This window comes from Magallana gigas, chromosome 7 (assembly GCF_963853765.1).
Source record: "Magallana gigas chromosome 7, xbMagGiga1.1, whole genome shotgun sequence".
In the NCBI taxonomy this organism is placed as follows: Eukaryota; Metazoa; Mollusca; class Bivalvia; order Ostreida; family Ostreidae; genus Magallana; species Magallana gigas.
The window spans coordinates 18,955,745-18,965,989 of NC_088859.1; the positions used below are offsets into that span (position 1 = coordinate 18,955,745).

At 31.3% G+C, this 10,245-nt stretch overlaps 1 long non-coding RNA gene across 1 annotated transcript; it reads left to right on the plus strand.

The window, feature by feature from the left end:
* Positions 1-5,476: 5,476 nt before the first annotated feature.
* LOC136269494 (uncharacterized) lies at positions 5,477-10,245 on the plus strand. The gene is made up of 4 exons (XR_010707943.1): positions 5,477-5,602; positions 7,055-7,119; positions 7,707-7,911; positions 8,377-10,245. It is a non-coding gene; the product is annotated as an uncharacterized lncRNA (long non-coding RNA).

The following is a 10,245-nucleotide window of genomic DNA, read 5'->3' on the forward strand; positions in this document are numbered from 1 at the left end:
TAATTGTAAATTATCTAAACTAGATATACTGTGTAAGTTTTCATTTGTATTGTATATATATTTTTTCTCTTTCGTTGTATTATTACCTTTTGCATTATATATTTTTATATGATGTCTGTTATAAAAAATGATATCATTAATAAAGCAAAAAATTAAATAGGTATTGAAAAAGAAATGACAATATGATTAAGGAGATTGTCGTTTCATTTCCAACAGATTATTTTTCACACTGACGAAAACGCTTCAATATATATATATATATATATATATATATATATATATATATATATATATATATATATATATATATATATATATAGATGTTTCGTAATATTATCTAAAATCAGAATCAGAAACTTTTCACTTGAGAAGATTAATATGAAGCAACAGTGGGAGAAGCGTTTTATCGTTTAGAAAATCCGATTTAATTATTATTAGCGAACGGAATTAAACTGTTTAATTGATTTATTTTTAATCCAAAAAAATTATAATAAAGTTTTAAATAAACTTTAATTTGATTACATGGATTTCGATTTGTCATATATAACAACAATTTAATCATTCCTTAAAATTCATTCATAAACGCATTTGAAATAATTCCCCGCGCCTTGCCCATAGAAAGTTAAAAAAAGGTCATTTTTTTTTATCAAATACGTGTAAACTTTATACTTGTACCTGTCATAAGTTTTAAATATATAATTTAATTTGCTTTAAATTCCTTACAATTTTTCAAAAGTTTAACTTTTTAAACTTGGTAATTCGACTTCAATTGTGGAATTTAAAGGGCTTTATCTTCGTGAAAATTTAAAAGTTTTCCTCTATGTTGGTTCATATGGGTTTAACGGTTGAAAGTAAACTGCAGTACAGAAAAATTAGCATATATGTCCTTTTTTACAGTGATCACAACCTCTTTATGAAATAAAATTATACATGTACATATATCTGTTTGTTTCATACTTCATGTCCAGTGTTATAAAATAACGTATCACTGATCAATATATAATCGCGTATATTTCCAAACTTGTTCATGTCGTGCAGATGGCTAACCGGTAAGCACCAGATCTATCCAATAAAATAACGAATTTCCTTAAATGTATCCTGAACATAAACTAATTTTCTTTAGAAACATATTGCCAAACGAATTCATGTTAATATATTTACATCTATACTTATAATTTAAGACATTTGCCAATCAACTATAAAATGCCTGCACCAAAGTAACTGCTTACACATTTGGTATTTCAACACGTGTGAAATGATATCCGAAAGCTATAAATGAATTTTATTTGATAAGAAGTTATTGTATAATTAATTCAAAACCTTCTTCGATTTTCGATGAACCAGCCCAAAATAGCAAAAATGAGAGTAAAGTGGTGGACACGCTTTAGCGGATCCAAGTCAGTTGGAGTGTGCATTAAAATATATACTTACAATGAACTGATATTGAATGATTATGTGATGAGTTAATATATTTACTGAAAACTTACTTACAGTACACATAGAAGTTAAGATTCGACAAATGTTGAGTTAATGAAATAAGGCAATTAGTTGCTTGAATGTGCGATTTTAGTTTTCATGGATAGAACTCATTCGCTTGCGAATGGTAAGAAAATGGGATAGAACTTTCCAGAACGGGGTAATTAAGAACGCGGGTTGACTAATTAACGCCATGACAAACATTTTAAGTGCAGGAGTTCATCATACATCGCGGGCAGCTACATTAGAATTGACGTCTTTGGTTAAAACCAAAGAAGTTAAATAAAATCATTATGGAACAATTTCATGCGATTTTTATGGAAAGAACTTTCCAGAACGGGGTGCACAAGAACGCGGGTTGACTAATTAATATCACGGCGGAAAGTGTAGGGCGAGTTATAACGATTGGGCATATACTTTGGATCTGACGACTTTGGTTTATATATGCAAATTAATATACATACACTAACGTTTTTTAATTTCATTTTTATACCACGACATATAAGTAGTAAACCTTAAACATTAATTTGTAAACAATGAACAGATTGTGTTCAACGTCTATACATGCATGAATAAATGATGTGTGCATAAAACGGGGGAGTTGAATAGGGAGGGGACCTCTCCAACTTTTTTTTTTCAAAACAGTCTATTATCTGAAATTCTTATTTAGGACTGTGATAAAAATTATAGTCAAATTTGACCTAATGAACAAACGTTATAGATACGACGCTCTAAATACACTTTCACTAGTTTAAAATTAAATTTTCAAAAGTTAATTATTTTCTACAGTCAGTTGCAACCAATAAAATTAAGGACGCATACATTTACATGTATACATCATCCATTTCAGTTAAGATTGTTCATCCCTGTCCGCTTCTCTACAGATCCAGCCACGCAGTTGGCTATTTTAATTCTAAAGAATGTTTTAGGAAAGCAATTAAGAAAAACATCAGACAGTTTATACAAAAATGAACAAAAACATATGGTTCAAACTATTAGGAATTATATTATTTTAAAGTTTAAAGTAATAATTCCCACGCTTCAAATAAGGAGACTCACTGCGGTTGTTACATTAAAATAAACTGTTTGAATTTGATAAATCTCAAAAGTAAACTTGAATTATAGAACCTATTTTAGATAATTTTTACATTATTCATTAGTGTCTTTTTGTATTTTTGGTTTTGACTGCGCAGGATTATCTCTTTTTTCGATCGGAAGTACAACTACATTGAAAGCACGAACTCCACAGACTTGCGCGGACTGACCTCAGTCAAACTTCCAAGTCGTTGTAGTTACCATGATTGTAACCATCTCATATGTAGGAATTTGGCTGTTCTTTTTGGTAACGTATTGGTCAATACTAATAATAATCTTTATATTTGATTCAATTGTTATACATATATGTCATATTTTGTCCCGAGATATAATTCTCGATTCACATTTTGCTTTATTACTCAAAATTTGTAAATACCTCAGTTGTTAAATGATGTCCATGGATAATAAAACAATTCAAAGTTAGATGTAAAATTATTCTAAACCATAAAATGTTTTCTTTGGTCTTTCATCCGGGTTATGAAGGTATAGTCTGTCCCAAGATATTTCTCCATCAAATTTAGGCAATTTAAAAAAAATCCACATACCTTTGAAAGAAGTGCATTTAAAATAGATGAAAAGAATAATATCCAATAAAACTTCATCCATACATTATCATTTATAACTCGGAAAAATTAGCAGGAACGAAAGCAGATTTCTTACGGAGATTCATAATGGGGAATGTTGATATTACTCGGAAGTTACTCGGAATACCTCGTACTATTTTCAACGTTATCATCCGGGTCTGTTGCAATACAGTTCCCCGTAGACACCACAGTTACATTATTCGGCCGTGTTTTGAAACCTGATAAACTATACAGGGCGTTTCAAAGGAGAAATCTTGGTTTGTCATACTTTTGAATGAAAATCGTGTGAATCCTGAGATATTTACAAAAATTAAGTAATTAAGCAAAATGTGAATCGCGGATATCTTGGGACAGAGTATAGCAATTATCGCAGAAAAAATACATAACCTGCTAACTCGGGACTTCTTTTTTTGGATTTTTTTTCAGACGGGTTATTTTTTTGCTATAAAACCTAATGCAACGTTTACGGACACCCCTCCCTTAGATTTATGACTTAACCTAAACGATAATATTAACATGTATACTATGTGTAAAAAAATAATTAAAAGAGGCTATCCACAATATGAATTAGTGTTAAAAGCAAATAAAATGAGGAAATTAAGCTTTACTATAATAAAGGTCTTCCGTTTCCAACGGAAGACCTCATTGTTATTGTTTTGTTTCTTTTTCCCTTTTATTATCTTTTTTCTTACGCTTTTTTGTACACGCGATTTCTTGAAAACGACTCTACCGATTTTCCTGAAACTTTCAGATCTTGTAGATATTGATAAAAACCTTGGATATAAATTTTTATTTCTATGACGTCATTTCCGTTCGTGAAATATTGACGTTTTAGCGATTTTCAGGGGGTCTACTTGTCCTGCTATCTCCTCCTCAACAAAAACAGATATTTAGTTCAAATGTTCAGGGATGGTAGATGAAAGATTGTAGATGTGTCTTAAGGCATTAATAATTGTCTGGTTTAAAAGGCGTTGAAGCTCGCCTGGACCTGAAAATTGAGTATAAAAACCGCTGTGATTTTTAATGGTTTTCTTTTTATATCTCTTTTCTCAAAAATTATTTAACAAAACATGTATACCAAATAATATTTATAATTACAAGAGCTTTCGTTTGATATCAAGAAAAAGGGGCTGGTCTCTCAAATTAAGGGCCAAAAGGGCTCTGAAGTATTTCTTCCATAGCACTCTACTGAGAAATATTTTGTTATATATTTGAGAAGCAAAAATGTTTATCCAACACTTAAAAAACTAAACATTGTAAAAACTTTATCAACTGTTACGTAATTAGGGGTTTTAAGGGGTCAGAAATCCAAACATTTGATAACTTTTATCTCAAAAAGGACAAATATTTTGTAAGGCAATATAGAATAAAAGATGCTTAGAATGATGCTCTTAACAATATTCAACCATCAAAATTTCGCTACATGACCCCGAAAAGTAGATAAGGGGTGGCCCCTAAAACGTTCTTTTCCGTAAAGCTCAAAATTGATAACGAATTTCTGAACAGTTGTTGAACAAAATATGTTAAATATCAAGTTACTTTTCTTTTGAAATCAAGAAAAAGGGGCTGGCCCTTCAATTTATGGGCAAAAGGGGCTCTGCACTATTTCTTCCATAGACGTTTACCGAGATATATTTAGTAATATGTCTATGAAACAACATGAATCGTCTCACATTTATTTAACAATAGATTTAAAAAAAATTCTCATGCATTCTATAATTAGAGGTTATAAGAGGCCAGAAATCCAGAATTTTGATCACTCATATCTCAAACAGAACAAATATTTTGAAAAGCAATACAGAATAAAAGATGCTCAGAATGATGCTCTTAACAATATGCAACCATTAAAATTTTGTAATGTTGCCCCGATATGGAGATGAAGGGTCAAATATCAAAGACAGAAGACCTCCTCGTTGTTCGCAACGAGATCTTCTTGTCTAGTTTTAATCTTTAATGCTTAATTTCGATAAAACCATTTCCTATTTCTAACAATCTGACGCAGTAAAGATTGATGTTAAAGATGTTTATCATTAATTATACATGTATTTAATAAAATAAAACATCAAAATTGTAAATCAAATATTTCTTCAGGTTTACAATTAGAAATTTTTTTTACATCCAAAGTTAGCGCTTTTCATTACTTTCAGTACTTTGATCTGTTAAGTATACACATTGAAGTTCTTTGGACATTTAAATCATCATTTAAATGTTTTATTTAGATGGGATGTGTATTGAATAAAAATCAACAAAGTCTACTGAACCAAGAAGTAGATTTTTTTATCTTTCTTCGAAATCTTAATTTTGTCTGAGTGTTGCCATTATTTATTTAAAATACAAGTTTGTCTATAGGTTGTTTCTTAGGCATCATATTTCATGCCTCCTGTAAACATATTAACGGTTATTCCATACATTCCCACAACAGACTTGTGGCTGTGTCATAGCGCTAGGTAAGCATTTTAGAAATATCTATGCATGTGAACACGTAAAGACTTAAACCACAATACTAATTGATGATGAGGTCATATTATTTAGTTTTAATGACTGTTCATAGATTTAAATGTTATGATAATATTTGTTATTGAAAGTGCCTGTCTGGAAATTTCGGTATACTTTCTCTTTCTTTTCTAGGAAGCTCTAAGCTCTTTCACATTTACTATGGGGCGCGCTTGATTTTACCAAAAGGTGTACACCGTGTTCGCTTTTGTAAATCAAGTGCAATGGTGTAGCGTTTAGGTGTACACCGGGTGTACACTTTTCTACACCGAGTCAGGGGCATGTGCTGTTGGGTGTAGCACTGAAACCAATATGGCGGACGAATGTTATGATGGAAACTTGGAAAATGATTTTAAGCAATGTAACGGATTAGAAGTCGCATAAAAGTTGTCGTTCGTATTAAGGCCTTTAAATTTGAAATGTGTGTTTATCTTATTGCATTTATATCACAAAAAACCTATTAATTGTCGCAGAACAGCAGATTCTTTGTTAAAACTGCACCCTTTTCCGTCATATTCATTCTTAACTTCCCTTCACCATGTACACTACACCATTGAAGTGGACTTGATATACAATACAAAATTTTTACACCGGTGTATACCGGTTGTACACCAAGTTAAGCTTAATCAAGCGCGCCCATGGTGTAATGTAACGACTCTGAATTTTAAACTAAGGGACATTGTCACGATTTTGATCAAATTCAATTTTACTGTTTTTATCATTTACAGTGCTTAAGGAATATAATTCTAATGGTCACGTGGAATTTGAGAGTCAGGTGTATAGTTATGTGCAAGATACATGGCTCACAATTCTTTGTCATGTAAACAAGGCTCGAGCTCTGTTTATGTTTACGTAGGTTCAATATACCTGTAAAAAATCTTTTTCAAGCTGATTTGGGTTTTTTTTCTATCTTCTTATTCATTTTAAGCATAAATAAAAAGTTCCTAAAGTTTAACATATTCATTTTAGGTCTAAAACTGGAATTTTCACTTCAACATTCAAAATGTAAACAAAAGTTTTGTATACATAGCAGAGAATTGTAAGATCGTTTTTAACTCGCGTATAACTCAACAAATGACACTCAAATTTTGATTGCCTATTAAAAATGCCTTACTGAAGCATTGTAAACATTAAAATCGGAAAAATGATTTTTGACCAAAATCGAAACCGTGCTCCAGTGTTACACTGTCTTTTGTTAAACAGTGTAAAGTAGGCCAAACAGGGCACTCTCTATATGTTTGGATGGCCTAGATATAATATGCCGTACATATTTCATGTTTTTTATTATTAATATCTTATAGGAATGTCTATACAGATTGTTTTCAATTAAGTTCATTGTTCAAGTATATAAACAAATGGTCAAGAGGTTAAATATAATTAATGTAAATCTAACTTTCTCTGAACAGGGTTAATTGAAAACCAAGAGGAACCACTGTCAATATCGGAACCAAACCAGTAGAACTAGAAATGGGTAAGAACAGCTTTAAGTGATGAAATCATTTTGAGTTTAAATGCCTACATGTGAATCTGTACATGTCGATACAAAATGTAGTGATTTTAAAATTGACAAATGTGAATATGTTCATTTGACTACATGTATATATGTTTCACGAACGTTTTGTTGGTCGTACTTATCAGTGATCCTTTTGTTTTTATTGAGAAGTAATGAATTCACCATAGTGCAGCCAAATTTTAATTATTTTTTCCCGTTGAGAACGTTAAATAATGTTTTTGTTTTGCTTTAATCTTATACTTAGCGGTATTGATTGATTAGTGGTCGTGATGGCCGGTTATTATAAAAAGAATGTTTTTCAAAAATGTAAAAAAATAAATGCCGTGACATTGTTTATTATGTTTGTGGTTCTTGGTTTTCATTTACATTTAAGATTACAAAAACAGATATCGGTGTCACTATGGGGACTTTTGATTCTATTGTTTGACGCAATCATTATCACATTATTAGTGTATTTTATATTATATATTTGACATTCACAAGAATAATTTATGAAATTTGGGGTTTTTTTTTTTTTTACTAATCTAGCATTCCCTAATTTTTAGAACAAAAGATATGTCCAAAATGCTATTTTAAAAAAGAAGAATTTATGAGGACTTAGGAGGAATACGTCCACATGGTGTTGGATACAGATACAAACATTTGGGATATGATAGAACTCGCCATACGCGTAATATGTATTCTGGTAGTACTAGCTGACCTAATGTTAATATGCAAAACAAAGTACAGGGAAGCAGTGCGTTGGGTTAGGTATGTACATGTATTTAATAGCAGTTGTGAAATTGGTGTAAATTCTGAAAAAAAAATCATTTCACCTTACATTCCTAAGTTATTTTTTTTTTTTAAATTTTTGTCGTGGATTTAAATGGTAATGAATTAAATTTTGATTCGGTGACTGGTTGTTGTAAGTTGTGCATAATTGTCATGTGTAAGTCTTACCGTGACTGATAGGGGCTTTGTATTAACTGTTTTCTTAATACTTTTTGGAATTTTGTTTATGATCTCTTTTTATCAGATATTTAGAGAATATATCATAAAACAACTTCACCAAATATTAAGAGAATATAATTATCTTAATCATCTATATTAAAACTGTTTTTTGGTCTTTTGTTTTGTTAATTAAACGTCAAGGCAAAAAAAAACCAAAATTATTTACTTTGATGTTTGAAAAATAGTTTGTGTTTTTTAAAACATCCTGTCTTTGTGCAAATACAGATCATCACTTTCGGAGGATTTCAAAGAGGAGTGGAGAAAGCCAGTCTATCATTTTGGAATTAAAGACAAAGGAATAAAGGATTTCTTTAAAAAAGAACGTATAGACTTTAATCAAGACGACTGGGATGTAAGTTGTGAAATTGTAGACAGGATTTTAAAAATCGTTGCTTGTGAAATGAGAAAAGCGGCAAACAAACGTTTTCCTGGACTTGTTCTATCAGGAACGTTAAAAAAACAAGGAAGTTCAAGGGAAGGTTTAAAGGTTTGTGACCCATTGGAATTCGATGTACTTTTACCTTTTCATTTGGAAAATGTTCAGACGAGAAATGATGTCGTCTTTGACAGATATGGTTGTATTATTCCCGGGCTTTTTAAGATGGAGATTATAAATCCTGAGAAGCTTCCATTGTGGTGGAGAAAATGCGAATTGCTTTCTTGTGTACAGGAAAAAGTATATATAAACACAAGTCATTTTCAGAAGAAAGTGTTTGCTTCCCTTCTCGATCAAATCAGAGGCGACATTAATAAACGCTTGAAAATATGGACATAAAATTCCATAAACAAGCAGTTTAAAATGGTGCGACAAGTCAATTCCCCTAACTTGAAATTAAAATTAAAGATTCGTAGTCAAAATGGATTAATAGATTTCAAGAATGGTTTATATCTTTTGGAACAACAGTGCTCATTACATTCTTTAAATGTTAATCAAATAGACCTTGAAATTGACTTAGTTCCCAGTATTTTACAGTCTGCTGAACAATTCCCAAGTACATTGTTAAATGAAAAAGGTTCCATACCTTGTGAACGATACGGAGTATTGAAGTGGGTCAATAAAAGGAATGATCATATTCCGAAAGAAAATGGAGATCTTATTTGGCGCAGTTCAACGTGCGGTTATGAAAAGTGTATATTTGATATCGCTCAGAAAAATCCGAGTCAACTTTATGTAATGACAGCATGTAGACTGCTGAAGTGGGCATTACAAAACGTTGCAAACAATCAACTCGGTAGTGTGATAGGATCCTACCATCTAAAAAAAATTGTATGTATTGTATCTTGTTTTTGACGATACCTTCTGAGCAAAATCGCCTTTCCGGTGTAACGGAGGCAATGGGATATTTCATCGAATTTATCCGAATCAGTCTTGAAGCTAAATACCTCCCGTATTTTTTCTTTGGTAATCCGTATCTCCATGACATGATTCCTGGCTGTACATTTGGTACCGAAAGGGCGACGTACAATATGTTTGCCAAGAACAGTGCGACGACGCTTATCCATGCACGGTTAGGATTTATGAAACTGACGCGAAAATTACACGGTCTGTACATGAAACGAGGGCAGCTAGACAAGAAGAAAATAAAACTCTTTGCTGGTCTTTTACGACGTCAATGAATGTGTTTTTATGCTTATGCATTATGAATATAGAGGATATATTATTATATTGTGTGATTTTATATTTGCTTTATCCAACAAGTTTAAATGGTGTGTATATTCGCGAGGCTTGCCGAGCGAATTTAACCATTTCAAAGAGTTGGATAAAGCAAATATAAATTCACACAACTATGGATGTTCCATTTATCTTATTCAATCTGATTAATATTATAAAGCCTTTGAGACAGTCCTTAAATTTATATGACCCGAATTGTTGTTGGTTTTTTTTTTTCGAAGATTAAAATCGATGATACAACGTTGTGTTATGCGGTTATTGTGACCTTGCGCAATACACTTAAGTAAGTCATTTCGGAGATATATCTAAATGTTTTAATGTAAAGCTTCACTAAAATAAACCTCGAAATACTTTTTTAGCGCTAAATAATATCACTTATTAGGTTTGTTACTAACTGTTTACAGAAATTTGTGGGGACGGTA